Here is a 14199-nt window from a genome sequence, read left to right on the forward strand (position 1 = left end):
ACAGAAAAATCAAGCTAACAGAATACTTCAGTCACACATAGCAGGAATAGTGTTAGGGGAGAGCAACTAGGGCAACTGCCCCCTGGTCAGAGAGAGAGCCCTAAGCCAGCTGGAAGCTAAAGAAGCACAGCCTGGGCTTTGCGGCCCCAGTTATGTCTAATACCAGCTCTAGCAGGATACATATTTCAAATCTGAAATATTCTAATCACAAAATATAAAATACATTTATTTTTTTTCTACCTTTTGTTGTCTGGTAATTTTATTCTTCAAATCACATTGGTCTCAGGCTTTGGTTTTGGGTTTCTTCTGTCTTCATTGTGGCATGGCTGGCTCCTGAAGGTATGAAACGTGAGCGCTTAACCCCGCAATTGCCACAGCACTATTGCAGAAGTTGCAGAAGACAGTCCTGGGGACTCGCACATGCGCACTCCTGCCGGCCATGGACATACGGATCAGGGAACATGCAGGTAGGAGTGCGCAAGTGCGCTTAGCATTTTATTATATTAGATGCCCCTGTATTGCTCCATGGTGTGACCTCATCTGGAGTATTGCATTCAATTCTGGTCTCCTTATCTCAAGAAAGATACAGTGGTGCTAGAAAAGGTTCAAAGAAGAGCGACCATGATGGTAAAGGGGATGGAATTCCTATCGTATGAGGAAAGACTAAAAAGGTTAGGGCTCTTCAGCTTGGAAAAGAGACAGCTGAGGGGAGATATGATTGAAGTCTACAAAATCCTGAGTGGAGTAGAACGGATACAAGTGGATTGATTTTTTACTCTGTCAAAAATTACAAATACTAAGATGAAGTTATAGGAAAATACTTTTAAAACCAATAGGAAGAAATCTTCCTCCACTCAGAGAATAGTTAAGCTCTGGAATACATGGCCAGAAGTTGTGGTAAGAGCGGATAGCGTTAGCTGGTTTTAAGAAAGGTTTGGACAAATTCTTAGAGGAAAAGTCCATAGTCTCTTATTAAGAAAGATATGGGGGAAGCCACTGCTTGCCCTGGATTGGTAGCATGGAATATTGCTACTCCTTGGGTTTTGGCCAGGTACTAGGGACCTGGATTGGCCACCGTGAGAACAGCTAAGGCTACTGGGCTTGATGGACCATTGGTCTGACCCAGTAAGGCTATTCTTATGTTCTTATGAGGCTCCTATTGAAAAAGCTTCCTGCCTCATAGCTAAAAAAAGCTTTTCTGTATTCTTGCATTTGTCTTGTCACATTAAGATAAATTCACACTTTCCTTCAGTAAAATAGAACTTGGGAATTTTAAAAGTATAATCTCATCATCAAATTCAGATCCTCTTCAAAGACAAATTAATTAGATTGTGGGCCTGCTAGGACAGATAGAGAAAAGTACTTAGAGTACCTTAATGTAAACCACTTCAGATAGAAGCGATATATAAAAGAAATATACAAATACAAATGATGCCAACAATGTCAATGTTTCTGAATTCTCATTAACTGAGGTTTCAAGTATAGCTGATATATTGAGCTCTTCCATTCTTGCTTCTTGAATCATAGTCCCTGGAGAGTCTTCTGACTTATTTCTTGAGCGGAAAATTTAAGAACGTTAATCAAATACTTCTTAAGTGCATCAGTAAGAGAAATCCCCAGAGACCTTGTAAAGTTCAAAAAGTGAAGGTTTAAACTCCTGTTATAAACTTGCTCAATCTTCTTGTGAATTAGAATTTTGACTTTAATTATAGAAGATGAAGTATCTTGCAAAGTTTTTATATCTCTTCCTTCAGATATGAGATCTGCAGAATATTCCATTTTAGTTCCATCTAAATTTTTAGATAAATTATTAATCTTGCTCACAAGAAATATAATTTCTCTAGTGGATGTCATCACCATCACATTCAACTTCTGGAGAGCTAACCATATGCTCTCCAGTGTCACTGCCACGGGAAACTTACTGCCAGCCTTTTTTGCTGACTGCTCCCCTATCTTCCCAATCACTCCAATGGTGTTTGTTGCAAATTTGCCTCTAAGCTGGGCCTCCAGTCAAGTGAGTTCTGCTCTGCTATAGCAGCTAGGTCCAATGGGCATGGTGGTGGGTTGCACTCCGGAGGGGAGAGTGTAATGTCCAAACCTGAAGCCAAGCCTGAATGTCCAAACTGAAGGAGTCTCATTCCACCTAGGCAATTGTTGGGAAAACTCTGTAATCTTTCATTGGGGCCCTGGCTACACAGCTACAAAGGGGAAGAAGTTCTGGTATTCAGGAGAGCCACTTTAACTGCTTCTTTTTGTTTTGTATGCAGTATCTTAAATGAAGAAATAAGAATAGTAGCAAGAGGTAAGCACAGCTAACAGAGCCAGCTTCATGTTACCATCTTGCTACTCCCACCACTGGAACTGTCTAACTTATTATGTGTTGCTTTGACTAAGAATAAATTCAGAGATTTAAGTTCATGTTAATGCCTTTATTTTTTTCTTGATTTTGATCTTCTTGCCTCTAGGACCACTCCTCCTAAATATTATTGGGCTCTAAGGAACAGATGTATTGTTTCCAATGTAATCTAATTTTAACATATTGAAATGCTTTTCTGAGTTGCTTTTGCAAGTGTATACACTTGTAAATTTATTATAAAAATCAAATATATGTTTTAATAAAATGTAATATCTTACTGTCACTACGAGTATTTATTACCATATTTCCCTATATATAGGCCGCAGCCTATACATTGGTTTTGCAAACCGGTCTAGTGGGTGCAGTCTATACATCATCTCCCTTGCTGGTAAATACCTCGTGGTTGGCTGCCTTCTTCCTTCTTCCAATCACACTGTGCAGGGCAGCAGCAATGTTTGCGATCTCAAGCCTTGCCCCGTGCCCCTTCCTGATTGGCTGACGTCGCAAGAACTGAGGGCAGCCAAACAGGAAGGGGTGCAGGGCGAGGCTTGAGATTGCAGACATCGCTCCTGCCCTGCACAGTATGATTGGAAGAAGGAAGAAGGCAGCCGGCCAAGGGGTATTTACTGGTGAGGGAGATGATGTATAGGCCGCCCCATTGTATAGGCCAGGCCTGCACAACTCAAAAATGATCTGGGGCTGAAACGAAGTCGGAAAATGTAGCGAGGGCCACAGGTAGTGGCCACGGCTCTAGGCACCCTGAAGTGCGCGGATGTTGCTGTGATGACATCACGTGCATGTGTGACATCATCATGTTGACATCCACGCTTATGCAGAGGCCTTCCAGATGGGCCCTGAGATGCCAGTAGGGGGTGTCAGCAGAGAAGAGGGCAGGAGAGAAGAGGCACTGGCAGCAGCTGATTGCCTTCAGCAGTGTTTCTCAACTACTTCAAGCTAAGTACCCCAACCACAGACCTCCCAAGCTCCGACCTAAACCCACCCAAGCTCTGCCCCAGATCCTGCCCCCTTTACTAATTGTAATGTAATTTTTTCCTTTCATTTTTCATATACACACAATACACACTGCAAATATAAATTCTCAAAACTGACATATTTTGATCACTAAATTGAAAATAAAATCATTTTTCCTACCTTTGTTGTCTGGTGATTTAATTAGTTTCTGGTTGGACTTCCTTCTGACCGTGCATTCAACATTTCTTTCATAATCCAGCTCCATCCCTTTTATGTCCAGGTCTCTATCTCTTTTCCCTCTGCTTACCCTCCTCAGATCCAGTGTCAGGTCTCCCTCTCTCTATCTTTCTTGTGCTTACAACCCCCCCCCCCAGCATTTGTTCTCCTTTCTTTCAGGTCTTTCTCTGCTTCTCTCTCTCTCCTGCCTTCCTCCCTGGTCCAGAATCTTTCCACTTCTCTGCAGTCTCTTTCTCTCTCTTCCCTCTATACACCCCCAAGTCCAATATCTGCCCCCCTCTTCTGCCTCCCCTTTGTTTCAGGTTTCTCCCTATCTCTATCTTCCTTCTGCTAACATTTTGAGTCCTCCCATCTTTGATCCAGGTCTTTCTGCCTCTCTCACTCTCTGTCTTCCCCCTCCCCAGGGCCTGGCATCTCTCTCTCCTCAGTTAAGGGTGTTTCCCTTCTCTACCCCCTCTAGTCCAGCATCTGCATGTCTTCCCCCTTCCTTTTGGTTCAAATCTTTCCCACCCCCCTCAAAGTCCTTTTCTGTCCCCGCCCCCGGCGTCTCTGGCAATCCCCACCCTGCCAGGGCCCTTGTGACGGGTGGGGCCTTACCTCCACTGCTTCTCACACCCAGCGAGGTCATCTTCTGCGCTGTGACTGCTGCCGTGCCCGATACAGCTCTCACTCTGCGGCAGAGGGAACGTGTGCAGAGACTGATGGCAGCCTGCTAGGTTCACTCTGCAGGCTTCCGTAATTAGCTTGTTGGTCCTCAATAAGCAGTGGCGGCACATTTAAAGGTGAGACTAGGGGGGAAGAGCAGGAGTGTGGAGTGAGAGCCATATCGGGCCAGGCCACAGTGAGAGCTGTTTCGGGCCGTATGTGGCCCAGGGGCCGTATGTTGTGCAGGGTTGGTATAGGCCGATTTAAGTTTTAAAACTCTTAGATAAGCTGCGGCTAGTAACATGGGGCAGCTTATCTAAGAGTTTTAAAACTTAAATCAGTGTTTCCTGTGGCCTATACATCGGGGTGGCCTGGGGAAATACGTATACCAAATTATGGTAAGGAAAGATTGCTTCTTACCTCGTTAATCTTCTTTCTAGTAGATGTACACTCTATTCCTGAACAATTGGGTAGTCAACCTCTTCTTGTAGCGAGCTTCATTTGCAATATTTTGCTCCTCCTCCCATCCCTCTGGGCTGTCTTACAAATCCTCAGTTCATAACAAAACAGATAGTCAGCCCTGGAGAGGAAACAGAAAAAGGAGGGGTACGGGAACTCTTCCCGAGAAATATGTCTGTCCTGCTCATATCATTAAACATATAACAGATAAACAAACTTAACCATTTGTAATACATAACAAGGTGAAAAATAAACAAGTCACCAACTGGAGCACAACCTGCACTAACAGTGTGGGAGATCTGTATAGATTCTTCAACATGGTAGTCACGGTTGGCCAAAAAATAACAAGATGACCAAATTGATAGGCCTTATTGAAGCAGGAAGCAGGCGAATTTACAGCTGACAGGGCGGGCTTCAGGAATAGAGTGTATGGCTACTAGAAAGATTAACGAGGTAAGAACCTAATATCTCTGAAAGTACCCCCTAAACTCTTCTTGAGTAAACTGTAGTTTGAGAACAGCCTGCTTTGTACCACAATGAGTCAGAGGCAGCACATATACCACGCCGACCCATTTAAAAAGGCCATTGAAAACTATGACTCAGCAATGCCCTTCTCTCTTTTTCAGTATTTTTTTCTTAAAAGAAATATCAGCAGAAGCGGTGCGTTTGTGACCATCTGAGCTGCTTCTGAGAGGTTTTAAATCAACAGAGTGGTAAATGGTATGAGAAAGAACAAGAGTCGCAAAGCTTCAAAAGTGATTTTTTTTTAAATTGGCCCCTTCAAAACCTGCCCCTAACTGCATTAGTTCTCTCAAGATAGCCAGAGAGCAAGCTATGCTCCCTGTTATCTGTCATACACACAATAGCAGCATTGATAAAACAAAGGCAACTGCTTTAGACAAGTGTCCTATTCCAGCCTTACATTCCAGAGCACTACAGAAAATGGAAAATCATCAGATGCCTGTTTCACTCTACCTGAGCAAACCGTTTTGCTGAAAAGGAATCCTTCTCAAAAGGCTCTTCTAGTCCCAGCTGTGCACACTTCAGGGACAGACCACATAGCTGTGGATGGCCAGCTTTGTTCTTCTAAATCCCCACTCCAATGTGATGACACACACTAACCTCACAGGAAAATAGTAGAAGGAAAAGTCTACTCTCTTCTGGAGGCTGAGAAAAAACAGAAAACCACAGCAAGAAAACAACAAACAAATAGCAAAAAAAACAGGTGGAGAAAAAGACACACACTAAACTCAACCATTTGTTGAAACCAGTCTTCCAGCAAACAGAGACATGCAAAGTCTAGGTGCTCCCTCCCTACCCCCAGCCCGTACAGCCTCTCTTTTCCAGCGGTTACTAGTGCCGTGACCACCATCTTGGTGCTATGATTTTTCCTGAATCCCAATTGTGAAGAGGGGTCCTGCTCAATGCAAGTGGCTGACCCAGAAGCCTTCCCTCTGATGTGAAATGCAAACATGTCAGAGGGAAGGTTTCCAGGTCAGCCAGTGGCAGTGTGTAAGAGCCACTGCCAGTGGCCTGTACCTTTTGGGTAGATGGGTCTGAGCCCACACTGGGTGGGCCAGGCCCATCTAGGCCCATCCGTGGCTAAGCCCATGCCTGTGATAAGATGTTCTCTCCACCTCTTCTCTGAAGAGTGGAAAGTCCCCACTGAAGACCTTTTGTTCTTTCCCATGGAACTCAGAGGTTATCTGGCTTGTTAGTGACTAAAGGTTGCAGGTCCATGATTCCTTGCACCTTTCACAAGGACCTTGAAGGTTGTCTGGCTTGTTAGTGGCTAGGTTACCTTGCTCCTCAGTGGCTAGGAACTTGGAGGCCGTCTGGCTTGTTAGCTTCCCAGGCAAGGAGCTCATGATGCAACATCAGTCTCACTTAGATGAGCCATAAGCTGCTCTTGATAAGACAGATCGAAGCACATCATGCCTCTTCTGTGGTGGCGTCTTTTCTAAAACAAACTTTATATTTCTGGGCAAGTCCATTTGGAGTTCCTGAAGAAGAGGCACGCTGCCTCGAAACGGAGCTTTGTAGGACTCTGTCAACAAGTAACGTGCATAAAAAGGGGAAAAAACTCTAACCAGCCTGAAAGTTAAAACGGCTGCCGATTTGTGAAAACAAGCCAAGAAGTAACAGCAGCAGATGAGCATCTAAGATAAGTGCTTGATTCAGCACTCATTGATTGATTAATTCATTCATTTGCAGGAAACAGTGATACAGTGCACATATGAGGGCTGTTCAAAAAGTATCACCTTTATTCATTAAAAATACTTGTATTCAGATACAACAATCTTATACCAATCTTCTTCAAAGTAGTCCCCTTGGGCTTCCACACACTTCTTCCAACGGTTCTGCCACTGTCGGAAGCAGCGCTGGAACGCCTCTTTTGAGATTGCTCGCAACTGGTCCGTCGCATTCTGCGTGATGTCTTCTCTTGACTGAAATCTGGTCCCTTTCAGGGGCATTTTCAGCTTGGGGGAAAAAACAGAAGTCACACGGAGCCGTATCAGGAGAATAGGGAGCCTGAGGAATCACAGGTGTGTTGTATTTGGTCAGGAAATTCCATATCAAATGTGAAGAATGGTCAGGTGCATTATCATGATGAAGCTACCAATTGCCTGCTGCCCACAGGTCCGGCCATTTGCGTCTCACAGCGTTTCGAAGGCGACGCAGAACCTCTTGGTAGTACCCCTTGGTGAATCGACGATCCTGCATCACCAGAGTCCACTTGATCAATGACAATCTCATTTCTGGGTGTTGAGGGCTTACCAGAAAGTGCTTCACTCTCCACTGATGTGCGGCCATCTCTGAAGTGGTTGTACCACTCCTTTATCTGTGTGGTGCCCATTGCTTCATCCCCGAAGGCCTGTTGAATCTTACGGATCGTTTCCACTTGGGAATCCCAAGCTTTACACAAAATTTAATACAATAGCGTTGTTCAATCTTTTCTGTCATTTTGTCTAAAATGAAAATCGGATGGCGCTCACTTACACTTCCTCACTCATCGGTGGTCTGCCGGTGACTGACAGCTTCTGTAGGCAGGAAAAAATTCAAGCATGCACATTAGGGTCGCTTACATACGTGCACCAAACCACACCTCCCTAGCTTTATTTATTTACAAAAGAAAAATTAAGGTCTGACACTTTTTGAACAGCCCTCGTATTTAATTTATTCATGATTTGGGCACATTTGTATTTAATTGCACACAAGGTGTGTCCTATGATGGTGTGTGTCACAAAGCAAAAATAGTTCTGGGCGAAAGTCTTCATTATAAGCATAGAGATTCCATCTTTTAGGTGGTTGGCCAACTGCTTATGACTACAAACTGAGGACATGCCACACATTATTAATATTATCATTTTAAAAAATTTTGTGCACTGTTCCAAATGTTCGTTGCAGATGGTAATGAATATTGTTTGTAAACAGAAAGGAACTTTATGAGCAGCATTATTACTACAGTATCTAGTTCCTTTTTGGGGTTTTTTGATTGAGTGTTCATCTTTTGTTAAGACAAAGGCAGGCCACAGTTCCCTCTGCTTTAAAATATAACCTGTTAAATCAATGCAGGAGGTTTTAAACTCAGTAGTGAAGTTCAATTCAGGGGGGTTTGCCCCTACAGAACATAGATAGGAATATGAGTGGCTCTACCAGGACAGATCAAGGGTCATAAGAACATAAGAATTGCCATACTGGGGCAGACCGAAGGTCCATCAAGCCAACAGTGGCCAAACCAGGCCCCAAGTACCTCAGTGTCTCTCAAACTTTATTTAGCTCTAGCACACTATATGGAGCAAATGTTTTTCGCAACACACTAAATGGAATACATTTTTCGCGGCCCATTGTAATTGAAACTTGCAAAACCAACAAAAAAATTAAATTTGAAAGTTATTTATTTAAAGTTCTTTAAGCTATTTATGGATAAATTGTAACAACGATAAAACCATAGTAGAATTGCTAATTAATGTGATAGATGTGCTTATTTTTGAGTGCAAATTAACTCTAAACGCGGCTCGATAGTCAACAAGCAAACACACATTTCATCATCCACCATCTGCAGTCATTCCCTTTTTTTTCAGCTGCTGTAAGAAGGTAATTTAGATTCGCGGCTACAGGGCAGGGAGGATTGTCGGACCCGGGCTGTTATCGGTCGGTCGGGGAAGTGCCACAAAAGTAAGGGGACCTGGCCCCTGTGCTGCACCCGGGGCGGGGCGGGGCGGACCGCCCCCCTCCCTTGGTAGCCACTCGAACCGCGAGGCTACTCTCCTTCTCCTTACCTGCCCTGCCTGCAGCACAGAGCCAAACGGAAGTCTTCCCGACGTCAGCGCTGACGTCGGAGGGAGGGAGGGCTTTGTTTAAGCTTTGTTTAAGCCCTCCCTCCCCTCCAACGTCAGCGCTGACGTCGGGAAGACTTCCGTTCGGCTCTGTGCTGCAAGCAGAGAAGGTAGGGAGAAGAAGAGCCGCGCGACTGAGTACATGCAGCCCCGCAGGAGCCCCGCGACCCTCGGAGGCGTCCCCATGGGATCCCCGCGACCCTAGGGGGCGTCCCCACGGGATCCCCGTGACCCTAGGGGCGTCCCCACGGGATCCCCGTGACCCGAAGGGGGAACCCGCGGGATTCCCGTCGTCCCCGTTCCCGTGCAGCTCTCTACTCCGGGCCCATTTCCACCCCCCAGTTAGTCCACTCCACTCAACTGGTTCACACACTGAGTGGGTCTTTGGGTGTTGTTTTGGGATCTCTTCCAGTGGTTTATCTCCTTCTGGTCCAAGGAAGGAAACTTTGTTATCCTTAGCATTGACCTACAGAATATGTTTGTAACAGCGCTGCTTGTGTGGCATTAGGCTATGTGATCGAAAGAAAAAAACAGACCTTTGCACATTTTTGCACTATATGGTGGGTGTATGAGGAGATTCACATTTCCTGCACAGCTAAGTCCATGTGAAGTTACCTTGTGCTGTATTTGACATCTAGCAAGGTCTCTGTTTGAAAGGAAAGATCTAAACTTAAAAATGAAGTGGCCAGAAGTTATGGTAAAAGCAGATAGTGTAGCTGGTTTTAAGAAAGATTTGGACAAATTCCTGGAGGAAAAGTCCATAATCTGTTATTAAGACATGGGGAAGTGTCTGCTTGCCCTGGATTGGTAGCATGGAATGTTGCTACTCTTTGGGTTTTGACCAGGTATTAGTGTCCTGGATTGGCTACCATGAGAATGGGCTATTGGGCATGATGGACCATTGGTCTGACCCAGTTAGGCTATTCTTATGTTATGTTCTCATCTGTAGGGGCCTTTGTTTTCACTTCTTATTTTAATGTATTTTTTTTCTGGGAACTTATCAGTGTTTTTTATAATGGGAACAAAAATGGAAGAGAATTAATGTGTGTGGGATGAGGGGGTAACTAATTTCTTCAGCTAAATAATTCAATCCACTTCAAACAGACATAGGAGAACTCACGCACCATTCACACACCCTCCAACCAAAAACGTCAAAAGAAAAAAACTGTTTGACAACCTCCTAGCCATTCGAGCTGCAACACTCGACCCCCAACCCTACAACCAATTGACATCGACCACATACTGCAAAACCTTCAAAAAGAATTAAAAACCCTTCTATTCAAAAAACACATAAAACCGAACTAACACAATCAGAACTGTCCCAAGCATCACCTGCAACTACTCCATATGTACTTCTGATGTCATGACAATTCAGACATAATTTATGTTATGTTATCTTTGGAATATAAGAAAATTTTCACTGCCTGTTTCTATTCTGACCATTTATTCTGTTTCATGGTCATTACAAAAAATATTTTTTTACATAGGGGGGGGGGGTTGTCAAAAAATGATGGGCCCCGGGTGCCACATACCCTAGGTACGCCACTGCCTTTTTTAAACCCTGCTAAGCTAACTGATTCACTACATTCTCTGGCACCAAATTCCTCCTGGCCCAGCATCCTGTTTCCAATAGTGGCCAATTCATGTTAAAAGTCCCAAAAGTAGCACTTAACCCCAGGGATAAAGCAGGGTTTCCCCAGATCTATCTTAATAACAGTTTAAGGACTTTTCCTCCAAGAAATTGTCCAAACCTCTTTGGTTTCTCTTCTCTGTACTTTTATTTATTTATTGAGATTTATTAAATTGCCTTTCATGAAGAGATTCGCCCAAAGCAGTTTACAATACGTTGAATAGAAATCAGTTACCCCTAAGTATTTTCCTTATCTGTCCAGGAAGGCTCACAATCTAACTGTGATACCTGGGACAATGGCGGATTAAGGGGTCCTTTTATCAAGCTGTGCTAGCAGGGTTAGCGCGTCAGACATTTCATTACGCGCTAACCCCCGCGGCTCAATGCAGACGTTAACAGCTAGCGCGGCAGGCGGTTTAACGCGCAGTATTACATGCGTTAAACCCCTACCGCAGCTTGATAAAAGGATCCCTAAGTGATTTGCCCAGAGTCACAACATGCAGGCTGGGATCTTTAACCACTAGGCCACTTCCTTCCCTCCCTTCCTAGTTCCACTATACTTTTACATTTTGTTTAGACCTCTGCACTTGGCCACTGACAGTGGTGGGGAAGATCTGGTCCAGGGTAGTCTATGTAGGCAGTTTTATCTTTTTACAAATAATTCTAAGATTACCTCATAGTGAACATACTTAATGAACTACTAGACAACAAAAAGCAAACTAAGAAAGATACAGTGCAAGAAAAGTGCAATATTCATTTGACATGCAGAAATTTAAGGTATCCAGTTAATGATGTTTGTGGGGGAGGGAGGCAAGCAGAAGGGGTAAGATACCAATATCAAACAGGAAAGAGATCTCAGGGTGTCATATCTGATGGCTTTATGTTTGCAAAAACTGTGTGACAGGGAAGTGGTCACAGCCTGAGTGATTCAAGGGTGCATAAAGAGAAGTAAAACCTTTACAATAAAGGTGACAGAGTTAAGTTAGTTCAGAGAAGAGCTACTAAAATGATATGGAATTTGAATCAAAAGACCTAATAATAATAAGGCTCACAGTTGTGAAAATGAATAATTTAGAGAAGAAAAATGAAGGAAACAACAGAAATATTCTAATTTTTCAAAGTAAAAATCATGCATAAAGCATTTTCTTAAATATGTATGCATGTAATTTTGTAAACTGCATAGTTATTATGAAGTATATAAATTTTTAAATAAATAAATAAATCTAATCTAATCTAATCCTTAGGTTTGTATACCGCATCATCTCCACGTTCGTAGAGCTCGACACGGTTTACAGTAGGAGAAATAGGAAGGAACTACAACATAGGGTTAGAGGTAGAAGTGTGAAGAAAATTTAGAGGATTTGGGATGCCAAGATATAAGAGTTTCCTTAATTCCTAAGTTGGAGGGAGACTTACATTTTTTGAGAAAAGCCAGGTTTTCAGATGTTTGTGGAAAACTTGGAGAGAGCTCAAGTTCCGAAGAGGGGAGGTAAGGTTGTTCCAGAGCTCAATGATTTTGAAGTGGAGGGAGGTCCCTAGCTTTCCTGTGTGGGAAATACCTTTTAGCTAGGGGAAGAATAGTTTTAATTTGTGGGAGGATCTGGTGGTATTAGGGTTTGAGGAATTCCAAGAAAGAGGGATAAAGGGAGGGAGGATACCATATAGGATTTTGAAAGTTAAACAGGCGCATTTATAGTGGACCCTGGCGATTATCGGAAGCCAGTGGAGCTTGGCCAGGAGCGGGGAGACATGGTCAAATTTACTTTTAGCGAAGATGAGCTTGGCCGCGGCATTCTGAATCCGTTGGAGTCTGTGGAGGTTTTTCTTAGTTAGGCTTAAGTAGATAGAGTTGCAATAGTCCAATCTAGAGAGGATGATGGATTGGACAAGGAGGGTAAAATGTTTTTGATGGAAGCAGGATCTAACTTTCCTCAGCATGTGAAGGCTGAAAAGGCATTTTTTTTTACCAAGGATTGGAGGTGATCATTGAAAGACAATGTGGAATTAATAATGATGACCAAGACCTTGCTCGAGAACTCAAGCTGCAGAGAGGAGCCAGAGGGTAGTGGGATGGAGGTGGGTAGGTGATCTAGTTTTGGACCGAGCCAAAGAAGTCTTGTTTTGGACTCATTCAATTTCATTTGCACAGTGTGGGCCCAGGATTGTAGGTTCATTGTAGGATATGTTCTTAGACATGTCGGTGAGGTTCGAATCGGTCTCGAGGAGGACGAGGATGTCGTCTGCATAAGTGTAAATTGTAAATCAAACATATAATCTTAATATGATGAACAAAGTAGATGAACTATAGAATAACAAACAAGATTGACCCTTTAGTCCCACAGAAGAAGCAGAATGGCATTAGGAAATGCAGAATGGCATTAAGAAATGCAGAATGGCATTAGGAAATATTTCTTCATAGACAGCTAGGAAGCAGCCGGCACCCTGTGAGACATTCCTAAAAGGGGTGGGGGGGGGGGTGGTCTGCCCTGGGCATTGTCTTGGTGGGAATGCCGGCACCTCATTTTACTGGCACAAGTAGAATCATGAACTTGCTGCCTGCATTGTGTCAGCTCTCCCTCTGATGTCACTTCCTAGGAGCAAGACCCGGAAGTGATGTCACAGAGAGCCAACACTGATGCGGGCAGCAAGTTCATGATACTACTTGCGCCGGAAAAATTAAAGATGAGGGGAGGGAAGGGAAAAGGGTGCATGAGCATGGCAGGGGGGCAGAGAGGATGCTTCCACCTTCTTGCCCAGCACTGAAGTCAGACTTACCAGTCTGTAATTTCCTGGATCTCTCCTGGAAACCTTTTTAAAAATCAGCATAACATTGGCTACCTTCCAATCTTCAGGTACTACGGACAATTTTAGCAACAGTTAACAGATCACTAACAGCAGGTCAGCAATTTCATGTTCTTTTAGTACCCTGGGATGTATACCATCTGGTCCAGGTGATTTGTCCCTTTTTAACTTTTGGCTTAGTACATCTTCCAGATTCACTGAGATTTCTTTCAGTTCCTCCGCATCATCACCCTTGAAAAACATTTCCAGTTCAAGTAGATCTCTTACATCTTCTTCCATAAAGTCTGAAACAAAGAATTCATTCGGTCTCTCCGCTATGGCCTTATCCTCCCTGAACGCCTCTTTTGCTCCTTTATCATCCAATGGTCCCACAGATTCCCTCACAGGTTTTCTGCTACTGATGTACCTAAAAAATTATGAGTTTTTTGCCTCTTTTGCAAGTTTCTCTTCATATTCTTTCTTAGCTTTCTTTATCAATGCTTTGCATCTAACTTGCCAGTGCTTGTGTCTCTTATTTTCTTCATTCAGATCCTTTTTCCATTCTTTAAAGGATGTTTTTTTGGATCTAATAGCCTCTTTCATTTCACCTTTTAACCATACCAGCTCTTGTTTCCACCTTTGCCTAATACATCTAGGTCTGGGCTTCCACAATGGTATTTTTAAATAACAACTAAAAATAAGAGCCTTACTCTAAATGAGAGGTGTCAAAATAGAAACAGAAAGATGACGGCAGAAAAGGGCTATAGCCCATCAAGTCT

This window comes from Geotrypetes seraphini, chromosome 1 (genome assembly GCF_902459505.1).
Source record: "Geotrypetes seraphini chromosome 1, aGeoSer1.1, whole genome shotgun sequence".
Lineage (NCBI taxonomy): Eukaryota > Metazoa > Chordata > Amphibia > Gymnophiona > Dermophiidae > Geotrypetes > Geotrypetes seraphini.